This window comes from Pipistrellus hanaki (assembly GCF_964339955.1).
Source record: "Pipistrellus hanaki genome assembly, chromosome: 3".
NCBI classification, from domain to species: Eukaryota; Metazoa; Chordata; class Mammalia; order Chiroptera; family Vespertilionidae; genus Pipistrellus; species Pipistrellus hanaki.
This window is the reverse complement of record NC_140505.1, coordinates 7,678,139-7,699,571: the sequence shown is the minus strand read 5'-3', so window position 1 is coordinate 7,699,571 and position 21,433 is coordinate 7,678,139. Positions and strand designations below refer to the sequence as shown.

Genomic DNA, 21,433 nt, shown 5'->3' with positions numbered 1-21,433 from the left:
AGTCCACAGGCCAATGCTCTATCCACTGAGCCAAACCGGTTTCGGCATCATTCAAGTTCTGAAACATTTGAGTTGTTAAAATCTCTTGGTCCGATCAGATGGGTGTTAACCACATACCCTGTATGTGGATGTTACTAGTTCAGCTGTCAGGGCCCCATCTTATTTCCAAGTTCTTGGGGGGGCACCCGCGGTGTCATTTTTAGTGGCACACTTTGAACCTGGCCCCTAAGGGGGAGGAGTGGGCACTGCTCACTCAAGTCCCCTCACCTGAGAACAGGTGTGGGGTTTGTTTGTTTGTTTGTTTGTTTACCAGCCTCCCCTGCTGCCAGAGAGCTGGCCGCCCCTGCCCTGGCCCAGCCGGTCTTGTCAGACTAGAGAGGCCCCAGCTCCTTTGGAAGCAGGGCTATCTGCCTCTGTCCCAGCTCCTCGCCCTCAGCCCAGAGCCCAAAGGGCGATGGGGAGATGGGACGGTGCTCCTTTAAGGCAGGTCTCCAGGAGGGAGCCTGGGTGCCTGTTGTGGACACAGCCCTGAGCTGCAGGAGCTGCAGTCCAGGCGCAGTGAGCGGGGAGAGGGCAGGGCTGTTTAGCTTAGCAACCGCCTGCGCGTCCTGCAGGCCCAGGGGCCCCACCCGCACCCTCAGCCCGCGGGGCGCTGGGGCTCAGGGACCGGGACAGAGAGGGGCAGGGGGGCCGCCGCCCCGCAGCCTCAGCCCCGCGAGCATCTGGGCGTCGGAAAGGGGGTCCCAGGGCTTCCGGGCTGAGCGCCCAGAGACGCTCCTCTGCGTAGGGAGCGCACCAGCGGCCCCGGGGGGACCCCGGCAAACGGAACCCCGGATCCCCGCCCGCCCGGGCCGCCTCCTCCGGACCCTCCCGAGCCGGGGCGGCTGGAGCCCCGCAGCCCGGCTCCCCGGGGTCCTGAGGCTCCGGCTGCAGCGCGGGCGGCGTTTCCACGTCTGCGCCATGAAGGGCGCCGTGGGGGACCTGGGCTCTCTCTTCTCCAGAATCTTCAAGGCCCCGACGGCGGCCCGCTCCCCGGGCGGGAGCTCCAGCGGATCGGGAGGCGCCGCGGGCGCGGGGCCGGCGGGCTCAGCGCTGAGGGTGTCTCCCTCCCCGCCCCTGCCCCCCGCCCGGGCCCCCTCCCCGCCCCTGCCCCCCGCCCGGGCCCCCTCCCCGCCCCTGCCCCCCGCCTGGGCCCCCTCCCTGCCCTTGCCCCCCGCCTGGGCGCCCGCCGCGCTCCGGCCGCAGCTCCCCGCCTCCTGCCCCGGGGTCTCCCTGCCCAGTAGCTCCAGAGCGAGCCCAGTCCCATCCCCGCGCCAGGACCTGCCCCCGGATCTGCCCCTGGATCTGCCCCAGGACCTGCCCCCGGACCGGCCCCCGGCCCCATGGAGCGGGGGCTGCAGAGCGCAGAGCTCCCCGGAGCCCCTGGGGGCGGGGGAGCCCCTGGGGGCGGGAGCGCTGTTGACCCCGGTCCCAGGCGGGGTCTGGGCGGCGCTGCCCTCCATCCGGGGCGCAGCGGGCAGCAGCCGCTCAGCCTGGAGCCCAGGGAACCCCCGCCAGCTTGGCCCCGGAGGCCGAGAACCCGGCGCTCGGATGCCCCCCCGGACCGGGCCCCCGGACCCTCCTCTTCACGCTGCCGGGCATCGGCGAGGAGGGGGCCTCGGACAGCGACTCGGAGGAGGCCGGACACGCGTGAGTGGCAGCCCGGTCCGGGCCGTGTCTCCCTGGGACCCTCCCCTCTTCTGCAGCAGCCACCCTGCTGGGCGAGCTCAGCACACCGAGCTGTTTGCAGGGACTTCCACCAGCTCCCCGGGCAGCCTCCGTGCCCATTTCCCGGGTCCTCCTTTGTGCCTTTCCGTTCTTTCTAAACCGCTAGTCAGGCTCCCGCTCAGCTCTCTCCGGACAGCCCTCCGCTGTCCGCCAGAGGGCGGAGTGGAGGGAAGGGGCTTGGAGGGGAAGGGGCGGAGCTGGTGTCACTGACTCCGCCTTGGGGGCTGGCTGACAGCCTGGTTGTCTCCAGAACTCTGAGGGGAGCCCAGGTCCCTCCTCTAGTGCAGAGCCTGGCAGGCGTGCGGGCAGCTACCATGCGAAGAAATGATGCCCCCCCACTTTCCAAAGACCAGCCCCAGTTCTTATCCCAGTGGGATGGGTTTTCTCCAAGCAACATGCCGTTAATGTACATATGTATGACGTCATCTGACACCGGGGCTCTTGCAATGCCCAGGACACTGTGATGTCTACCTTAGAGCTCTGGGGCTTTGCAAAGTGCCCTCAGGTTCCCAGAAACGCTGACAACCAATTAGCTGGGAACTGGAGGACATTTCACACACACACACACACACACACACACACACTCACAGGCACACTCATTCTTTCATCACCATGAGCAGGAATAAAAACACTCTTCTTATAATGTGTGCATTTTAGAACTCAGGTGATTTTTTTTTTTTAACGAGCAGTTAAGTGGGTGCAAATGTATTCAGCTCTCTGAATCCTGCAAGTGAATAGTGAAATGGTTAAAGGCAGACCACTGGGGGCCCATTCCTGAATGGAGATTTCTGCCTTATGATCTGGTGAAGAAGAGTCAGGCCTGCCAGCAAAGAACGCCCGCCCCCCCCCCCACACACACACACACACACCCCAACCCCCACCATCCCTGACTCCTCCCACACACATCCACCCCACCTCCACCAAAAATAAATTACCCGGAGAACTTTTGCATTAAGACTGATTCTAACCCATTCACAATTTAAATAATTACATTTTTACGAAAATGCATGACTTTCACCTCAGTTCTAAAATAAGCAGTTAAATAAGTTTTTTTTTCTTTTTATTTAAAATATCGCAGTATGAAATGCATGAATCGACTGATTTTTTTTTTTTCTTAAGGATAATCAATTGTGTTGGGATAAGTGGCTAGGATACTTACTGGTGAGGAATTAACCTTTTGTTATTGTCTACTGGTCCCTAACATTTATGCGATTAAAGTTTTATGGACAAACAGATCTTATGCCAGAGGCTAAGACCAACAAGTAGTTAAGTTAGCATATTACAGCACCATTCAGCAGGGCTGAAAATCAGCATAATACCCCTGCTGGTGGCCAAATAGCTGAAGGCAATTTCCTAACCTGATAATCCTTTTACTGTTTACCAAACTTTACTTTTGATGTGGCTGTTTGCAATCCTAAAGGGAAAGTGTGTATTCGAGTGAATAAAAGCAAAGAGGACCTTGTAGTCAGAGCCTCTCCACTAGTAAAAGGTTTCTGCCTGCCCCCTGCCTCATGCCTTCTAAATTCCTATTTCTTGTCTCGTGAATTCATTTGTGCGTGGCTCTTTATTCAGATCCTGAACTCTCGCTGCAAATGGATGGGGCATTCACACCTGGTGCCCATATAGATATCTGTAGAAGATTTGCCTGAGAGAAAAACAAAGAAAAAAGGAAATTCACTGAAAAGGTGGGAAAATTCACTACACTCAAAGACTATGCCAGCTTAGGAGTCTTGAACGGTAAGTGGATGAGGAATGTCTTTTATTTTAGCCAGGCTATCATGGGGAAGAATTTTGAGTAAAAGGCAAAAACATCATTGTAAATTTCTAGCTTGTATGCTCAAGGATAAAGGAATTATAATATCAAAAGATACTCTCTTAAATCAGGCTCAAGGAAAATGAGTGCCCATGTCATCTGTAACTAGGCGGGCTCTTGGTTTGAACTGCATTGTGCCCAATTTGTATTAGCACACATACTCGTGCTGTGTAGGTATTTGTTTCACTTAATAGCCAAATCTCTCTGGATATTAATTTTTATTGGATGAGGGTGATTTGGATGCCTAGAGTTCCAAGCCCAGGCTGCTATAGAGCAAATTTAATCTCCCCTGAATGTAAGCAGTAAGCAACAACTTTATATTGGTTGTCAATGATACAATTAAAACGTAAGAATACAGAAAGGTTGAATATAAATGTATGTTTGAAGTGAGAATTCTACTGTGAAAGGAAGCTAGTGTAGCTTTTATTATATCAGACCTAGCAGACTTTAACCCATAGAATGAAAATGACACATTATACTGATCAAGCAGTATAATGATCAGTACAATGTGTCATTTGTTTTCTGCTCTACTAATTAAAAGAATAAATGAAATATTAAAAAAACATGTTTTGGGAAAAAATTGACTATTTTTTATTTAATTACTGGATGCCTGATGTACAAATCCATGCACCAGCAGGATCCCTTGGCCTGGCCTGCAGGATCGGGCCAAAACTGGCTCTCCACCGTCTCCCTAAGGGTCCCGGATTGCTAGAGGGCACAGGCCAGGCCAAGGGAGCCCACTGGTGCATGATCAAGGCTGGGGAGGGACACAGGAGGTTGGCCAGCTGGGGAGGGACCACAGGAGGGCTCCAGGGTGTCTCTAGCCCATCTTGCTCAATTCCAATCTGCCAGACCCCAGCAACAAGCTAACTTACCAGAGCATCTGCCCCCTGGTGGTCACTGCACATGATAGCAACTGGTAATAGATTCTCTGCCCCCTGGTTGTCAGCGCATGTCGTAGCAAGCAGTTGAGCAGCCTTAGCATATCATTTGCATACTATGCTTTGATTGGTTAAATGGATGACCGACTCGACACTTAGCATATTAGGCTTTTATTATATGGGACTAGAGGCCTGGTGCACAAAATTCATACGGGGGTGGGGGTGTTCTTCAGGCTGGCCTGCACCCTCTCGCAATCCAGGACCTCTTGGGGGATGTCCCTGAAAGATCGGGCCTAAACTGGCAGTCAGACATCCCTCTTGCAATCTGAGACTGCTGGCTCCTAACAGCCGCCTGCCTACTTGCCTGATTGTCCCTAACCACTCTGCCTGACTGCCTGATTGCCCTTAACCACTCACCTGCTTGCCTAATCACCCCTAACCACCTCTGTGTTGGCCCCTGCCGCTGCGGCTTCATCTGGAATGATTTCCCAAAGGTAGTTCAGCTGTCTGGTTTAATTAGCATGTTATGCTTTTATTAATATAGATATATATTCTTCCTTTCACTTTCTACAGATAAATGTATCATAAAGTAGATGCTTAAAGGTAAGAAAATGTGGAAAGCCATGGCCAGCAGGAAGAGCTGAGGCGCAAATTGACACACAGCACAAATATTAATTTTGAAATTATAGGGGGAAGCCAGGGAAAAGCTTAACTGTAGTAGTTAAGTTCCACTGAGTCTGTTCCCAGCTGCTTTTATTTACTAGAATAAACAATTGCCTTTTTGGAACTGAAACCCACATATCAATGGTAACATTTAGTAAACAGTAAGATTATCAGGTTGGGGGCAGTTTGCTTTAGGCCACTGAGTCAGCAGTAGGTAATAAAATACAAATTCACTCTGTGAATATCAAAGGAGTCCAAACTGTTGGTGGACTTCTCACATTTATATTAATTACTGTTGATCTTGGTTTCCAGCAAGAAAAAATATTGGCCGAAACCGCTTTGGCTCAATGGATAGAGCGTCGGCTTGGGGACTGAAGGGTCCCGGGTTCGATTCCGGTCAAGGGCATGTACCTTGGTTGCGGGCATATCCCCAGTAGAGGGTGTGCAAGAGGCAGCTGATCGATGACTCTCTCTCATCGATGTTTCTAACTCTCTATCTCTCTTCCTTCCTCTCTGTACAAAATCAATAATATATATATATATATATATATATATATATATATATATATATATATATATATATAAAAGAAAAAATATTGGATGTTAACGAATGTTATTGAACCCATTTATCCCAGATATAAGATTGTAGCATAAAGTTTCTGTTTTCTGTTTCAAAACAGTATACTACTGGCAACTTCCTATGATCTCACCTAATAATTATTGTCCTGGATATTTTTCAGCACTCATTTTGAAGTATTCATAATCCATATAGGTGTTTTGTTCTTAATAATATACTAATTCTTTATCCTACTACAATTTTACATAAGCTGTAGACCTCATAGATTAGTTAGGACTCTAAGTATTTACTCTTTATATTAAAAATCTAATAATTTTTCCTTCTGCTATCTCTTTTTAGATACAGAATTCCTCTAAAGTTTAAAACTATTTTTTTATTCTTTGCTAAATATAGTGAGCTTTAGCTTCTCAGTGTTTTTGGCAGGGGCTTTGCAGGAATTGCCTTACATAGAAGTATGGTGTAAGGCACATGTGTCAAACACAAGGCCCGCGGGCCAAATCCAGCCCGCCAGACCTTGCAATGTGGCCCGCACTGCGCTGTCATCACTGCACTCCGCTGTCAGTTTATGACATTGTCAGTTTATGACTGTTCAGTAAACCATTCGGCCTGCGATTTAGGCTGGATTTTAGATTTTGGCCCCTTCTCTGATTGAGTTCGACACCCCTAGTGTAAGGTCTGTCACCAACGGCCTAAGCTAGACTGTAGCTCTGTCAAACCATCAATTCTCTGTGCCTCAGTTTACAAATCTGCAGAATGGTACTAACAGTCTCTCCCCCTTCAAAGATCTGAGATGAATCTTAAAAAGGGCAAGCTTTTGAAGTCAGACTGGACAGATCTATATGAGTGTTTGCCCTTGGTAACTTAATATTGCTTTCCTGTACAAAAAAGTAGCCACCGTTCAGGCGGTGGTGAGTTGAGAAGTGAGGTGTGTAGTTCCGGGACCCTATATGCCCGCAGGACTGAGAGCATTCATCCGCGGTGCGTGTCAGCATCTGGACGCTTTCTGCTGGCCGTGCACACTAGCTACTGCTCGCTGCAAAAGTGATTTCCTATCTAAACAGGATTCTACATCTGCACTGAAATGAATTTCGCTACATCCTACATTTTGCAAATAGCAACAAAAACACATTAAAATCCATCTGGCATGGCTTTCAGTGACAAAAGATGGGATGGGAAAGACGGACATCTAGTGGCGATCTGGCAGTATCGCAGAAAATGTTAATCCAGTCCAATACAAGATGTCCCCAAAAATGTACACACACTTCAGCAGCTGGTTCTATTACATTTTGAAAATGAAATGTATTTTAACAAACATTGCTTTTATAATTATTCAAAGTGTGTGTGTACATTTTTGGGAATATCTTGTAGTTGTATGTTGCTTTACATAGGCTGTCCTAAAAAATTCATATAAAGCAATTTTATGTTATTATTTTAAGATATAACTATTGACATTTCTTGTAATCATTTAAAATAATTTCCTTATAAATTATGCCACCTAGGTAATATTTTTAAATTACATATTAATTCTATATTTCTCTATAATATCACATAAGCTGTGAACTTCATAGCTTACTAGCACTTTCTAAGATTACTATATTATTCACATTAAAATGAATAAACACAACATTGTTTTATTGATCTTTTTGTAAAGTAGTTACCCCTAAAATACACTTAAAGAAGAGTTCAATGCATTTTAAAATATAAGTTTTTAATTTTAGAACAGTTTTAAATGTACAGAGCAGTTGCTTCCTATTATCAACATTTCTTATTATGGTACACTTGTCACAATTAATGAATCAAAAAGATGCATTATTATTAACTGAACTCTACATTGCATCCCAGTGTCACCAGCGTACTAGTCAGGGTTCTGCAAAGAACGGGAATCAGTAAGCCGCCTCTGTCCCCAGGCCTGTAGCCCATCTCCATCCTCACTCACAGATGTGCAGAGAGAAAGAGAGAGAGAGAGGGAGGGAGGGAGGGAGAGAGAGAGAGAGAGAGAGAGAGAGAGAGAGAGAGAGAGACCGACCAAGGGGAGACGGCACCCCTGTCTGCACAGACCTTCCCGCAGACAGATGAGAGAGAGAGAGAGAGAGAGAGAGAGAGAGAGAGAGAGAGAGAGAGAGAGAGAAAGACCAAGACCATGTGGAGACAGCACCCCTGTCCGCACAGATCTCCCCGCAGACAGTGGGGCAGAGGCGGCCCGGCTCCCCGGAGGTGGAACGGCCAGAGCTGCTGCCCCGAAGCCCAGAGCCCGGGACTGAGATCTGCCCTGGGCGGGAGGGACCGCGTGCTCCTGGAGGTCCGGGTCCGGGAAGGTGTGTTGGGGGGGGGGGGGGGGGGGGGAGGGACCCGGGGGCCGAGAGCACAGGCCCGGGGCAGCCAGTGATCGGGTAAGTGCCCGGCCGGGGGAAGGGGGCTCTGCCTGGCCCTGTCTGTGCCCTGTGCGCGGTCTGTGCCCTGTGCGCGGTGTTCCCTGCAAAGCTGGCCCCTCTCCTCTGCCCCCTGCCCCCGCTCATGGGGTTCTCGTGCTGGTGAAGGGCTCACTGGCTCTGAGACGCCTCCATGGCTCCTGATGTGACGTCTGCAGCCCCAGCCCAGGTCCCTTCAGCAGGTTCCTGGGTGAAGGCAGGACAGCTGAGTGTCTTACAGGGAGGGGCAGGCTCGCCAAGGCCAGTTCTTTCCAGAGAACCACCTGCATTGCAGCCCGTGCAGAACACAGGGCCCATGTCAGGCAGCCCTTTAGACAGGAACACAGCTGGAAGCTGCGATGGCTGTTGAATCCTTGAATCTCTACAGGCCCTGGTGTGTGGGCTCAGGAGGCAGCTTTCTCAAAGTGAAGGCAGAGGCTCCGGCCATTTCCTGGACAACTGGAATGGAGTGGCTCATGGAGACTGGGACTCAGCCTTCACTCTGATACATCAGCTAATTAATACACTGCGGTTCTGTTGTTGCCCTTCCGTTCACACCCCAAAGTAGGTCTTGTCTGCCAACGAGCAGCCCTGAACGTGCCCACGGAGCTGAAGTTTTCATCTCTGAAATAGAAGGAACCAGGCTAGAACGGTTACATGTCTGCGTGATATGCAATAAAAGCTTGAATGTCCCACCACGTTCAGTGTGAAGGCATTTGTGGGACGCACCCTGTGAGCTGTGCACCTTTTCCTAGACTGTAGGGCTGAGGTAGGAGTTGATAGTTTACAGGGAATTAAAGATGTGCGGTCTATTGCATGAAATAACAGTACAGAGAAACCAGGGACACAAAACAAGACATAGAAAAGAAAAACAAAAGGTACATGTTGGCAGATTCTGTGCTTAGTTTACAATGTCAGTAACCCATGGTTCCTGGAGAGACCAGCTCCACCCCTGTCGTCCTTGTGAGCTTGGCCAGTCAGTGAGGGATGGGCTCAAGTTCCTCTTCAGAATTCTCCTGAATTCTGTGGTCAAATGGAGGAGCCATTACACTGACCTTGGAAGTTCAAGAAGTCCAGAGACTTTGAAGATGCTGGGAAGAGCAGAGGAGGAGAAGTTGGAGAAATGGTCTGAAAGCCCTGTCAAAGCGTCCATTTTCTAGTAATCCCCACCCCCACCCCCACCGCCATTCCTGGCCAGCACCCCTGTCCTGGAGACTGCGTGGTGTCACTGCACTTTGAAGTGAGCAGGAGTGAGCCTCTGGGCAAGGACAAGGTGTAATGTGAGGAGAGAAACTGGTTCTCCCAGTTTGTAAATTATTTTCTTGGTTTGAACATCCTCCTTCCCATTCCTCCCACCCCACCCCATGACCTCAGGAAAAGGGAAGATATTCTGGAAGAAGAAATTATTTAGTTGGAAACAAAAAAAGATGGGTATGCGTTTTCAAGATGCACAAAAGTAGAGGAGATGCTAAGTAGAAGCAAGAGAAGCTAAATGCGTGCAGGAGGGACTCTGTTCTGTTGGAATCTCCACTTTTTGGAGATATCAGCTGCTGTGAATGTTCTTTCTTTATAAAGGTTAAAATAGTTCCAGAAGTGTGTTTAATTTAGAGAATATTTTTGAGTCTGGTTACAGTGTAATCTTTTGATTTAAGCATGACCATTCAGAGTAATCCGAGAGCAAAAACATATTCTTTAGAGACACTGATTGAATCTCTGCCCTGTTTCTTTAAAAGTGTGTTTTTTAAAGAAACAGGGCATCGTTTCCTGACAGGCATTGCTTTAGGTGCTACAGGTAAAGAAAGCTAATAAAGTGTCATAATAATAAAAAGCCAAATATTGAAAGAGAACTTAAGCAAAATAAGTGCCCACCCATAGAGAAGTGGATAAAGATGGTGTGGAATATACACTGAGTGGCCAGATTATTATGCTCTCTGAACGCATAACAATATGGCGACTCAGTGTCTATCCTATATAATAAAAGGCCAATATGCAAATTGTCCCCTCAACCAGGAGTTCGACCAGCAGGCGGGCCTGCCAACCACCCATCCCCTACTTCTGGCCAGGCTGGCCGGACCTCCTCCGTGCACAAATGCATGCACCGGGCCTCAAATATTATATGGCCCAGTGCATGAATTCTGATGGCCAGATTACTATGTTTTCAGAGATCATAATAATCTGGTCACTCAGAGTGTGTGTGTGTGTGTGTGTATGTGGTGGGGGGGTCCGTCCAGCCTTCCCCAATGGAGACCCATTGGGCTGGCAATGAGGAGGGGCCATGGATGGTTGGCCGGCGGGTCCTATCCCAATTGGGTTGCTTTATGCTGATTGGGGGCCAGGCCAGTGGGGGGGGGGGGGGGGGCAGGTGTCAATTGGGGCCCAGATCAGGCTGGTTGGATGCTGCAGTGAGTGTCATAACCACCATTTGTTCCTGTCATTCTGCCATTCTGGTCACTGGGTATATATATATATAGATTACTTGGCTGTAAAAAAGAGAAATCTTATCATTTACAAAAACATGGATGGCCCTAGAGGGTATTATGCTAAGTGAAACAAGTCAGAGAGAAAAAGACAAATACCATATGATTTCACTTATATGTTTAATCTAAAGAGTAAAGTAAACAAATAAAAGAGAAACAAATTCACAGAGGCAGGGAACAAGGTGATGGTTGCCAGATGGGAGGTGGTTTGGAGGGGTGGGTGAGGAAGGTGAAGGGATTAAGAAGTAATTCATGGATGTTAGGTACAAATTCATGAGTATTAGGTACAGCACAGGGAGTATAGTCAATCATCCTATCTAAAAAAGAGTAATATTCAAATTGACCATACCTCTACTACACCCAGGAGCCAATCAGGAGCAAGTATGCAAATTAACCCAATCAAGATGGCTGTGGCTTCAGATAGAGCAAGAGGCTTGGGTTTCCCCAGCAATGGAGGAAGCCAAGCTTTCTGCTTGCCCTGGCCAGCCCAGGCCTTCGCTCATGGCTACAAAGTTTCAATTATAAGAAGATAAATAAATCCCAACAGAAATGGCTGCAGCCACAGAGTGAGCAGGAGGCTTGGCTCCATTTAAGGCTACAAAGATAAATATATCTCAAATACCAGGGCCTCCATTTGTTTCACTGGGGGGCGTGGCCGGCCTGCTAACCACCATAGGCCCCTTACCCAAGCTGCTCCCAGCCCCCACCCATGCACCAGGCCTCTATCCTATCTAATAAAAGAATAATATGCAAATTGACCATCACTCCGACACACAAGATAACTGCCCCTCATGTGGACACAAGATGGCCAGCAGGGGAGGGCAATTGGGAGGGACCAAGTCTGCAAGGGAGGGCAGTGGTGGGCGATCAGGCCAGCAGGGGAAGGCATTTAGGGGTGAACAGGCCAGCAGAGGAAGGAAGTTAGGGGCAACTGAGCCGCCAGGGAAGGGCAGTTGGGTGGGACCCTGGCCTGCAGGGGAGAGCAGTTAGGGGGGACCAGGCCTGCAGGGGAGGGCAGTTAGGGGCAAATGAGCTGGCAAGGAAGCAGTTAGGCATGAATCAGGCTGGCAGGATAATGGTTGGGGGTGATCAGGCTGGCAGGCAGAAGCGGTTAGGGGCAATGAGGAAGGCAGGGAAGAGAGCAGGCAGATATAATACTGGAACTAAACCCTTTGGTTAGAAAAATAATAATATTTAAATTATGATTATTACTCTATTGTACAAATTGATCACATAACACTGTCCACCACTAACATTTCTCTGGCTAGAGGCCTAGTGCATGAAATTCTTGCACAGGGTTGGCGGCGGGAGTGGGGGCAGTCTTTCAGCCTGGCCTGCATGCAGTCTCTCCCAATCTAGGATGCTCTGTACCTGTCCTTCAGTGAAATCTAAACTAGCTATGTGGTGGAGTTGAGGCTCAAAGCTTAGAAAGACATGAAAAAGTATAACTAAAATGCCATTGAAACTACCTTTTGGATCCTAACCAGATTGGCTCAGTGAATAGAGCGTCGGCCTGTAGACTCAAGTGACGTTAAATACCCTTTTTCTTTTTTTAAAATACCATCTGCGTGGACTGTACAAAACAACGCTTTTGAGTGCTGGAGTTCTTAACGTGTTAATGAGAATTACTTTTGGTTGGTGTTTTAGGTTCGCAGTATCCACCCAAGTCTTTTCAGAGGACAGCTCTGACTCTAAGAAAGAGATTCCAAGTGGCATCTTGATGTTGCTGCCCCAGAATTGCAGCCTTTCCTGGGCCACCCAGAGCCTCTGCGACCACTTGTCACTTGAAAAACAGAAGAATAGCCCTAACTGGTTTGGCTCAGTGGATAGAGCATTGGCTTGCAGACTGAAGGGTCCCAGGTTCGATTCCAGTCAAGGGCATGTACCTTGGTTGCTGGCACATCCCCAGTAGGGGGTGTGCAGGAGGCAGCTGATCGATGTTTCTCATCCATGTTTCTAACTCTCTATCCTTCTCCCTTCTCTCTAAAAAAAAATCAATAAATTATATATTTTTTTTTAAAAGAAAAGAAAAACAGAAGAACAAATATTATATTATGTGTCTGTTGTCCAGGCAGTCTGCGATATTGGACTGTCAGAGAGAAATGTGGACAGATAAACAACTTAATTGTGGGCAATTGCCTTGTAAACACAATACAAGTCAAGCTCACCAATATGGATCCTTTAGGCTTTGCTCAGAGGAACCTCTGTTTATAATCCTTCCTTTTATCAACTATAAACACACACAAAATTAGTATACGAACTCATATTCTACTTAATATACACAGTAATATGCCATTTTGTAACTTTGTGTCTTGACATGTTTTTTGTGTCTCATTCCATGATTAATTCCATCCAAATCCTAATCACAAACAGATTTTATTTCCTTCTTGAGAAAATAGCAAAGGCATCGTGGGTCCCATGAGCCAGTGTGAGACAGGGCTGTGCTGGTCAGTGTGCTGACTTCCTCAGACCCTGTGAAAAGGCAGCTTAGTCATGAGCTTCCTTGAGAAATGTCAGTAGTGACACCTTCCAAGCCCATTTTGCTTTACTAGTTTTCATGTTCAAGTTCAGGTAATCTTTTCAGAAGTATCCCCAGTTTATTGATTTTTAAAATCAGGTGATTGATTTTACTTATGAATATAAACACAATTAAAATACATTGCGTATGGTGTCATCGTTATTGCTCACAGCTGAAGTGTTCCTCCATTGGGCAGAAGGCATCGCAGCAGCATCTTCCTCTTCACATCACCACCTGAGCTTCCTCAGGTGTCACCTCAGGGCGTGGAGCCTTCCCGATCCCTCTGTCTAAAGCAGCAGCTCCCTCTGCTCTCTGGCTCTGCTTTATTTTCTTCTGAGCGGATCCCTATCTGACTTTGGTGTGGAAAGGTGGAATAGAGAAAGTAAAGGAGGCTTAATCAGTTGGAGGCAAGGCTCTGAGGTCATTTCTCTTTTCCTCTCTGCCCCGTTGTTTTCCTTTATCATGATTTAAATTTTTCAGACTCGTTTTGATCTCAGCTTGTGTAATTCTTCTTTTCTATCAGAATCATATTTTAATGATTTAATTTTTATTAATCCAAAATGAAGCTTCTATCTATCTATCTATCTATCTATCTATAGCTGTAAATGTATAATGGGTTATTTTCAGACATATTTTTGGCTCTAAGAAGAGAGAGGATCGTTGCCCACTTATAAACGTCTGGAAAGTAAGAAGAGTGTTGGCACTTGAATTAGTGTTATCCAGAGCCTTGCCTCCAATGTAAACATTCTCCTTTACATTCTCTACTTCAATTTCTATAGTCATGGAACATGTTATGGAGTCGACATGAGAATGATCGCTGTGTCTATGGCTCTTCTGATTGGCCACAGCTCCATAATTCTAGGCCAGGGGTCCTCAAACTTTTTAAAGTGGGGGCCAGATCACGGTCCCTCAGAGAGCTGTAGGGCCGGACTATATGAACTACTAATTCCTACTGTAACACCTTGGCTGCGCTCACTGCCCAAAAAACCTGGTGGGCAGGATCAGACTCCCCTGGAGGCTGCATGTGGCCCGCGGGCCGTAGTTTGAAGACCCCTGTTCTAGGCAATTGGCCACAGCTCCATAATTCTCAAGGCTCAGTAACTTACAGGAAGAATTTTCTATCTATCCCTAAATATTAGCTATAAAAAGTTTCAAGATAGAGTATCAGTCCTAATTCTGCACTTATCAGACGTGAGGAATTTCTAGACGTGTAAGCGGTCTGGAGTTAGGTGCTTTCTGGTCTGTAATTACTGCTAACTGGGCCATTTCTACCTAGCTGGGCCATGCAGGCTATTTTATATTGGTTTCCAAGAACCATCCAAGTCCTTCCCTAATCAGCCCAGACTTCTCAAAAGGATTGATTGCATCCTACACTAATATTAGAGTATACAAAAGGAATTATTTTTTCATAGAGAACCACTGAAAAGATTTAATGGTAGCATTATTTTATTTGGCTTTGAAGCTGTGCAACATTTAAAAAATTCTATTACTTACATACATTGATAAAAGTACTTTAAAATATGGAGCCAAGTACAATGATCTTGATCCATATCTTCTAAATATTTTTAATTGGAAGATAAAGTACCATTTTAGACATAACAAGAAGACTTGGCTCTTGACTTTAAAATACCTGCTCTCTGCACATGTTTTCATATCTGTATATATGTATTAAAGATAATGTTCTACTTACAGGTTAATTGAGATTTAGAAGCTAGTAAGTAATTCTTATACCAAGGAAGGTGCTTGAACTGGTTAGATAAAAGATAGAACAGTGTTCTCATAATAATCATTGATAAATGAATCATCTTAAATTTTTTGTTAAATATTGAAAAAAGCAAACTGAATTACTCCTTAGGTCAATCTGTATGTATATATATAAAAGCCCAGCAAAGGAATAGTGGAATGACTGGAATGACTAGTTGCAATGATGTGTACTGTGGTGGCCAACAGGCCTGATCTGGGCCCTGAACCACTCCCCTCAATCTCCTGTGGCCCCTCCTCTCTGCCAGTTCTGCCCTTGATTGGTGTCCTTCACCTTAATCAGGGGTGGGGCCAGCTGCCATCGATCTGGTGGCTGGCCAGCCTACCTCTCTGTCCTCCCCTTTACTGGCCCTCCCATAGGCCTAGACCTTGGGTGAGGGACCTCACCCATGCACATTTTTGTTCACCAGGCCTCTAATTTTTAAATAAAGCTTAGAGACTACATAATAAAATGTCTGTTAATGTACCCAAAACCAAAGAAGGAATGAAGGAATTGAAAAATAATATAAAAACATGTAAAATACCATAAAAACCTGCTCAATTTTTTAAATATAACTTAAGAGGAAATATCCATATTGTTATTCTGAACTAGAATGTAATTGCTATTCCAATCAAGAGTACATTTTTATAGTATCGTAAATCATTTGGATACGATATTTTTATTGTCATTGTTTTCTTATGACCATAGATCATTGTCTAGGATTTTTAATTCTTTAATTTTTAATAAAATATAAAGTGTTGAAAGAGTTTTCAGAAATTTATTGCATTTATAAAAGCTTGTTAGGTTCCCAATTTTTATATAATTTGTGTGAAGACCTCTTTACTCTGCATATGCACAGGTTATTCACTAATTTATATGTCTAACCAGATAGCAAACATTCTTTTGTGAATTCAAAATATATATCCATCTATGTTTTTCAGGGTTTTACCTCTTTGATAAAAAGTCCAATTTAAAATTTGTTTAAGAAGTTAACATTTCTGTGTGGTCATCATCATGGATTTATTATTTCATCAAATGTTTATCAAGCACCTTCTTTTTATTAAGATTTTGTTCTAAGCATTGGACTGAACAAGATCAAGTCTTTGCCCTAACAGAACTTCGAGTCTAGTGGAGAAGGCAACCAGTTTTTTAATATCATAAATCATTTGGATACTATGTTTTTGTTGTAATTGTTTTCAATAACCAAAGCAACAAAAATATAATATAAGGTCAGATAGCAATACATGCTATGAAGCAACCTAAAATAGGGCTTCAACTTTGGAAAGGAAAGGCTTTATTGTAGAGGTAATATTTGAGCAAAGAGGCAAAGAAGATGAGATAAGAAGCCATGTAGCTATGAAAAAGAGAATACCAGACATAGGAAAAAACACACACGGGCCTAAAATAGGAGCATACCCAGGGGTTTGAAGAACAGCAAAAAGGCCTTTGGGGCATAGAATGAAATAAGCCAGCGGGTGAAAACAGATGATGGGAGTGGAGTGATTAAGATCCTTTTTGGCCTGGGAAAGGGAAGGTTATTTGACATAGGAAGCAACTGGACAGTTTTTAGGACAGAGTAATGCAATATGACCCGAGATGATGTGTCAGTCATATGACAATGATGTAGCTCAAAGTCAGAGGACTTTGGATGTGTTTTGAAAGTTAAGTCAGTGGGATTTGCTGTGGAATTTGATGTGAAATGTGACTAAAGAATCAATATTGACTTCAAGTCTTTGGCTCGGACATGTTATGTTTGAGATGCCTATTGGATGCCCAAGTGGAGATGTTGAGGTATTTGGGTATCTACACCTGGGGTTTAGAGAAAAGGTATAGACTGGAAGTATAATTCAGCAGAGAGATGGTATTTTGGTACTAAAATGGATGAGATAACCTAGAGAGTGAGTACAAAGATGCGAGGAAAGAGTTCTGGCCCTCTTTAACAGCTGGAGGTACAGGGTGTGAAATTAAAGCAGTGAATCAGACAATAAAAATGACTGGTGAGGGAGAATAAAAATCAAGAGAATGTAGAATCCTTGAAGTCAAATGGAGGGAAAAGTTTTTCAAAGAATAAAAATGGGCATATCACTACCGATCTTACAGATGTTAGAATTTAACCAGTATACTATGACAAATTTGGTATGATAATTTAGATGAAATGTTCAAACTCCTTGAAGAATATTAGTTATCACCAGACAAAGAAGAAATAGTAAACATGGAAAGGTTTATATCCATTATAGACTTAAATCTATAATCAAAATCCTTCTCTCAAAGAGAATTCTAAGTCCTGATGACTTCCAGGGTTAATTCTTACAAATATTTAAGGAAAAAATAGCGTCAATACCTCTCATATAAATTTTTTTTCAAGATAATAGGAAGTTATTTTATAAGGTTAGCATAACCTTTATACAAAACTGAAAGGATATTATTTAAAAAAAAAAAAAAAGGCCAATCTCATCTCTGAACACAGATGATATGAAATGGGTAATAAATGCCATACAAATTAGATCTATGTAAGACATTCAATTTTGGTCTACCATGTGGTAAACAATCAATGAACAAATGATTTCAAAGAAAACAAATATATGATATTCTCAATAAACAGAGACAAAGTCTTTGAAAAAAATCAAAATAAAATTTTCTAGTAATCTAGGAAGAGAAGGGAATGAGTATCATTTGCTTATGGGTATTTAGTGAGATCAAAACAAAACAAAACAAAAACAAACAAACAAACAAACAAACAAACAAAAAAACCCTACAGCAAACTTCATACTTCAAGGTAAAATATTCAAATATTACCCACTGAGACCAGAAGCAATGTAAAAAGTTTCTGTTTTCCACCAAAGTTATTCATCACTATACAGGATGTCCTAGCCAGCTTGATAGGGCCAAATTAAAATATAGAGGGTCTTATAAATTGGGGGAAAAGAAAAAAATCATTCTTCACAAAAACCATCTTTGTGTAGGTAGAAAATCCAAAATAATCTACAAATAGACTTAAAAATAAGTATATGATTTTAGCAAACTCATTGAATATAAGGTCAACATAAAATGCATTTGCATTTCTACATACTAACAATATTTAAATAATAAAGGGTAAAAGTTACTACTTTTGTAGCCTCAGAAACATCAAATAATAAAATCCATTTAATAAGATGATTATAGTAGTCAGGAATCTCCATAGAAACAGAATTAACTTATCTAATAAAAGAGTAATATATAAATTGACAATCATTCCAACACACAAGATGGCTACCCCCATGTGGTCAAAGTTCCTGCCCCCATGTGGACACAAGATAGCCACCACAAAATAGCCAGCAGAGGAGGGCAGTTGGAAGGGACCAGGCCTGCAGGGGAGGGCAGTTGAAGGCAATCAGTCAAGCCTTCAGAGGAGGGCAGTTAGGGGTGACCAGGCAGGCAGAGGAGGGAAGTTGGGGGCAAACAGGCTAGTAGGGGAGCAGTTAGACATCAATCAGGCTGGCATGGGAGTGGTTAGGGGGTGCTCAGGAAGGCAGGCAGGTGAGCAGTTAGGGGCAAGCATTCCTGGATTGTGAGAGGCATGTCTGACTGCCCATTTAGGCCAGATCTGGAATTGAGTCTAAATGGGAAGTCAGACATTCCTTGAGAGGACCCAGATTGGAGAGGGTGTAGGCTGGGCTGAGGGACACCCACTCCTGTGCACGAATTTCATTCACTGGGCCTCTAGTAAGATATATATGTATATGTATGAATATATAGGGTGTCCCAAGAAATGTATACACACACTTTTAATAATTGTAAAGGTAGAGTTAATTAAAATACATTTCATTTTCAAAATTGAGCTATCAGTTGTTAAAAATGTATATACATTATTTTGAAATTCCCTGTATATATGACATCTGAAACAACCATTGGTCACAAAATGGCTAATAAGTTGTAGAATAGTCAAACAATGGAATACTAGACAATTATGAAAAATACTACACACCACAATATAGAGTCACCTCACAGAAATAATGTTGAGTTTAAGAAGACAAATGCAGCCGAAACCAGTTTGGCTCAGTGGGTAGAGTGGCAGTCTGCAGACTGAAAGGTCCCAGGTTCGATTCCAGTCAAGGGCATGTGCCTTGGTTGCAGGCACATCCCCAGTAGGCAGCTGCTCGATGTTTCTAACTATCCCTCTCTCTTCCTCTCTGTAAAAAATCAATAAAATATATTTTTTTTTTAAAAAGAAGAAGACAGATGCACAAGAGTACATACAATATGATTTCATGTTCTATTGTATGACATGGGGGGTAGTCACATAGAACTGATTATACTTGTCCATAAAACTATACTTTTTAAGTAAAGTGCACTTAATCTGGTCTTAGTGATTCAACAATTCATGACAGTGTCCTGTTATCCTGATAACTTGCTATGTATAAGCATGTGAATAATATAGTTTTATATTTAGCCAGCATTTATTTTTTTTAATCTAAATTAAACATATTTTCCATATCAGGAATCATTCCAAGTGACAGAAATTTTAAGGAAATCAAAGTGTTAACAGTTACAAAGCTTTGCTTTGGCTTATAACTTATTCTGGCCCATGACTTTAACTTTCAAAGGCATGTATTTCAAGCAGGGGAGAGTAGCAAAGATCTTCCAAGTGGAAAGAAAGTTGTCCTTTAATATAGAAAGAAACTTCAAGAGAATAAGTTAGGAGTCAACTTCCTATTCAGCCGGATGAGTGCCATGAAGCTGACGTAGCAGTGATAAATGTAGGTAGATGGCCTTCACCTTGGCAATGCCATGCTCCCTACACACAGATTCATTCCGTTTCAGGGTGAACATCCGAAGACGCAACACTGTGAACTTGGTTGCCAGGAGGAAGGGTGTCGCCTTGGGTTTCTCTCATGCCTGGCCATCTGACCAGTCTAGTCTGGAATTGTGGGCAGTGGCTCCGCTCTGGTAACAAATAAGATGAGAATGATGACTCAGGGAACAAAGAGATAAGGCTTCTGTTTATTGTCCCTTTTCAAAAAATCCTCGGTGCTCTCTGTCTCAGCCACAAATTGCCTTCAAAATAAAGATACAATTTCTCAGCCTGGGAGTCAAGGTCCATTCAAGTTGGCTCCGTGCTACTTGGGAACATGGTCTTGTCCTGGTCACCCTGAGCCACCTGTGCTCCAATCAGGGTCCCTGCACACTTGCTTGAACCCATCAGGCCCTTCTCTGCTTTGGAGCACTTGCTGCTCCTGTTGGCTGCTGCCTGAGCACTCCTCCCTCCCCCTTCTCCACTTCTTGAGGGGAGAGGTTACATATTCCTTGTTTAGTCCACAGAGATGAGCAGAGAGTCAGGTACAGACAAACCCCATAGTTTCATAGCTGTGGTAGACTTTTAGAGAGATGAGATCTACTTAAAGATATTAAAGAAAATATGTTGTAAAGTCTTAAACAGATGAAATAATACCAAAGTGAATAACATAAAGAATGTAAGTTCTTCTCCGCGGACATCCCGTAAGGCTGACCAGTGTTTTTCCTCCCAGACATTAGTCTGGCTGCAGAGAACTAAACTTTTTTCTCCCCAAAGATGGCATTACATTATGTACTCTGTTCTGCAGCTTTAAGGTTTGTTTTTCATTTACTATTTCCTGAACCTTTTCCCATGTCAGTGCAGAGAGATGACTTAAAACAAAATCAGTTGGAGGAAAGCCTTCAGCATGCTTTTCTCTGCCCGAAGAGGCCCTGCCACCTGCCCAGGCGCTGCAAGTACCGCGGAGGGGACTGAGCAAAGTGGGTCCAGGGCGTTTCTCAGCTTCTGTCCTCTCCCTGGGCGCCCCCTGTCACTGGGGACATGCTCCTAGGAGAGGGCACGCCCAGCCCAGCGCCTTTGGATGAGGGACAGCCTGCAGGGAAGAGAGGCAATCAGGAGTGGGGCCCGCTACCTGCAGGAGGAAAATTCCTAGTCAGTGCACACAGCACCGGGCAGAATTGGGGCACCCTGCTCACCATCCCTTCCCCTTCCTTCCTTCCTTCCTTCCTTCCTTCCTTCCTTCCTTCCTTCCTTCCTTCCTTCCTTCCTTCTTCTTTCCTTCCACAGTTCAGTGGTTTGTCTTAGAGAGTTACTTCATCATGATTGTTCCTCTATCCAACCCCCACTCTGATAGCATCTCTGATCTCTACCTCCTCCAGAGACCTTGCCCTTCGTCCTCTCCTACCCGCCCCATGTTCTCTTGGATCCGAGGACAATTTGGACACCATTGGGATCACAAGAACATTATCCAGCTCTCCCGTGACCTGATGACGAATTCACCTCCCCCCTCAGGTTGGATCCCAGATCTGAACCACCTGGACACGCAGTCACGATGCAACCGCCTCCCGCGCGCAGCCAGGCCCAGGACACTCCTGGTTGCGCAAGGAAGCATCAGGAGGCTGGGCGCCCAGCCAAGGAAAAACTAACCCCCAAACCGAGCTGCAAACCCGGTTCTTCCTTCCATTCTAACACAGCCCGCTCACTGCTCAACGGAGATCACCCACCCCGGCCCCAGGCGCCTCTCCCTCCTGAAGTTGCCCTAAATGGCACCCCGTTCTCCTCCCCACGCCACCCAAGTGCCTTCCTTTCTTCTCAGC

The 21,433-nt window shown here is 45.2% G+C and overlaps 1 protein-coding gene and 1 long non-coding RNA gene across 2 annotated transcripts in view; one reads left to right on the top strand and one right to left on the bottom strand.

Moving 5' to 3' along the window:
- LOC311619414 (cytochrome P450 4V2-like) overlaps positions 1-21,433 on the bottom strand; it is a 171,126-nt gene that overhangs the window by 29,898 nt on the left and 119,795 nt on the right. The gene's annotated exons all lie outside the window — the stretch shown is intronic.
- LOC311619421 lies at positions 1,343-9,308 on the top strand. The gene is made up of 3 exons (XR_014794498.1): positions 1,343-1,689; positions 3,340-3,504; positions 8,498-9,308. It is a non-coding gene; the product is annotated as an uncharacterized lncRNA (long non-coding RNA).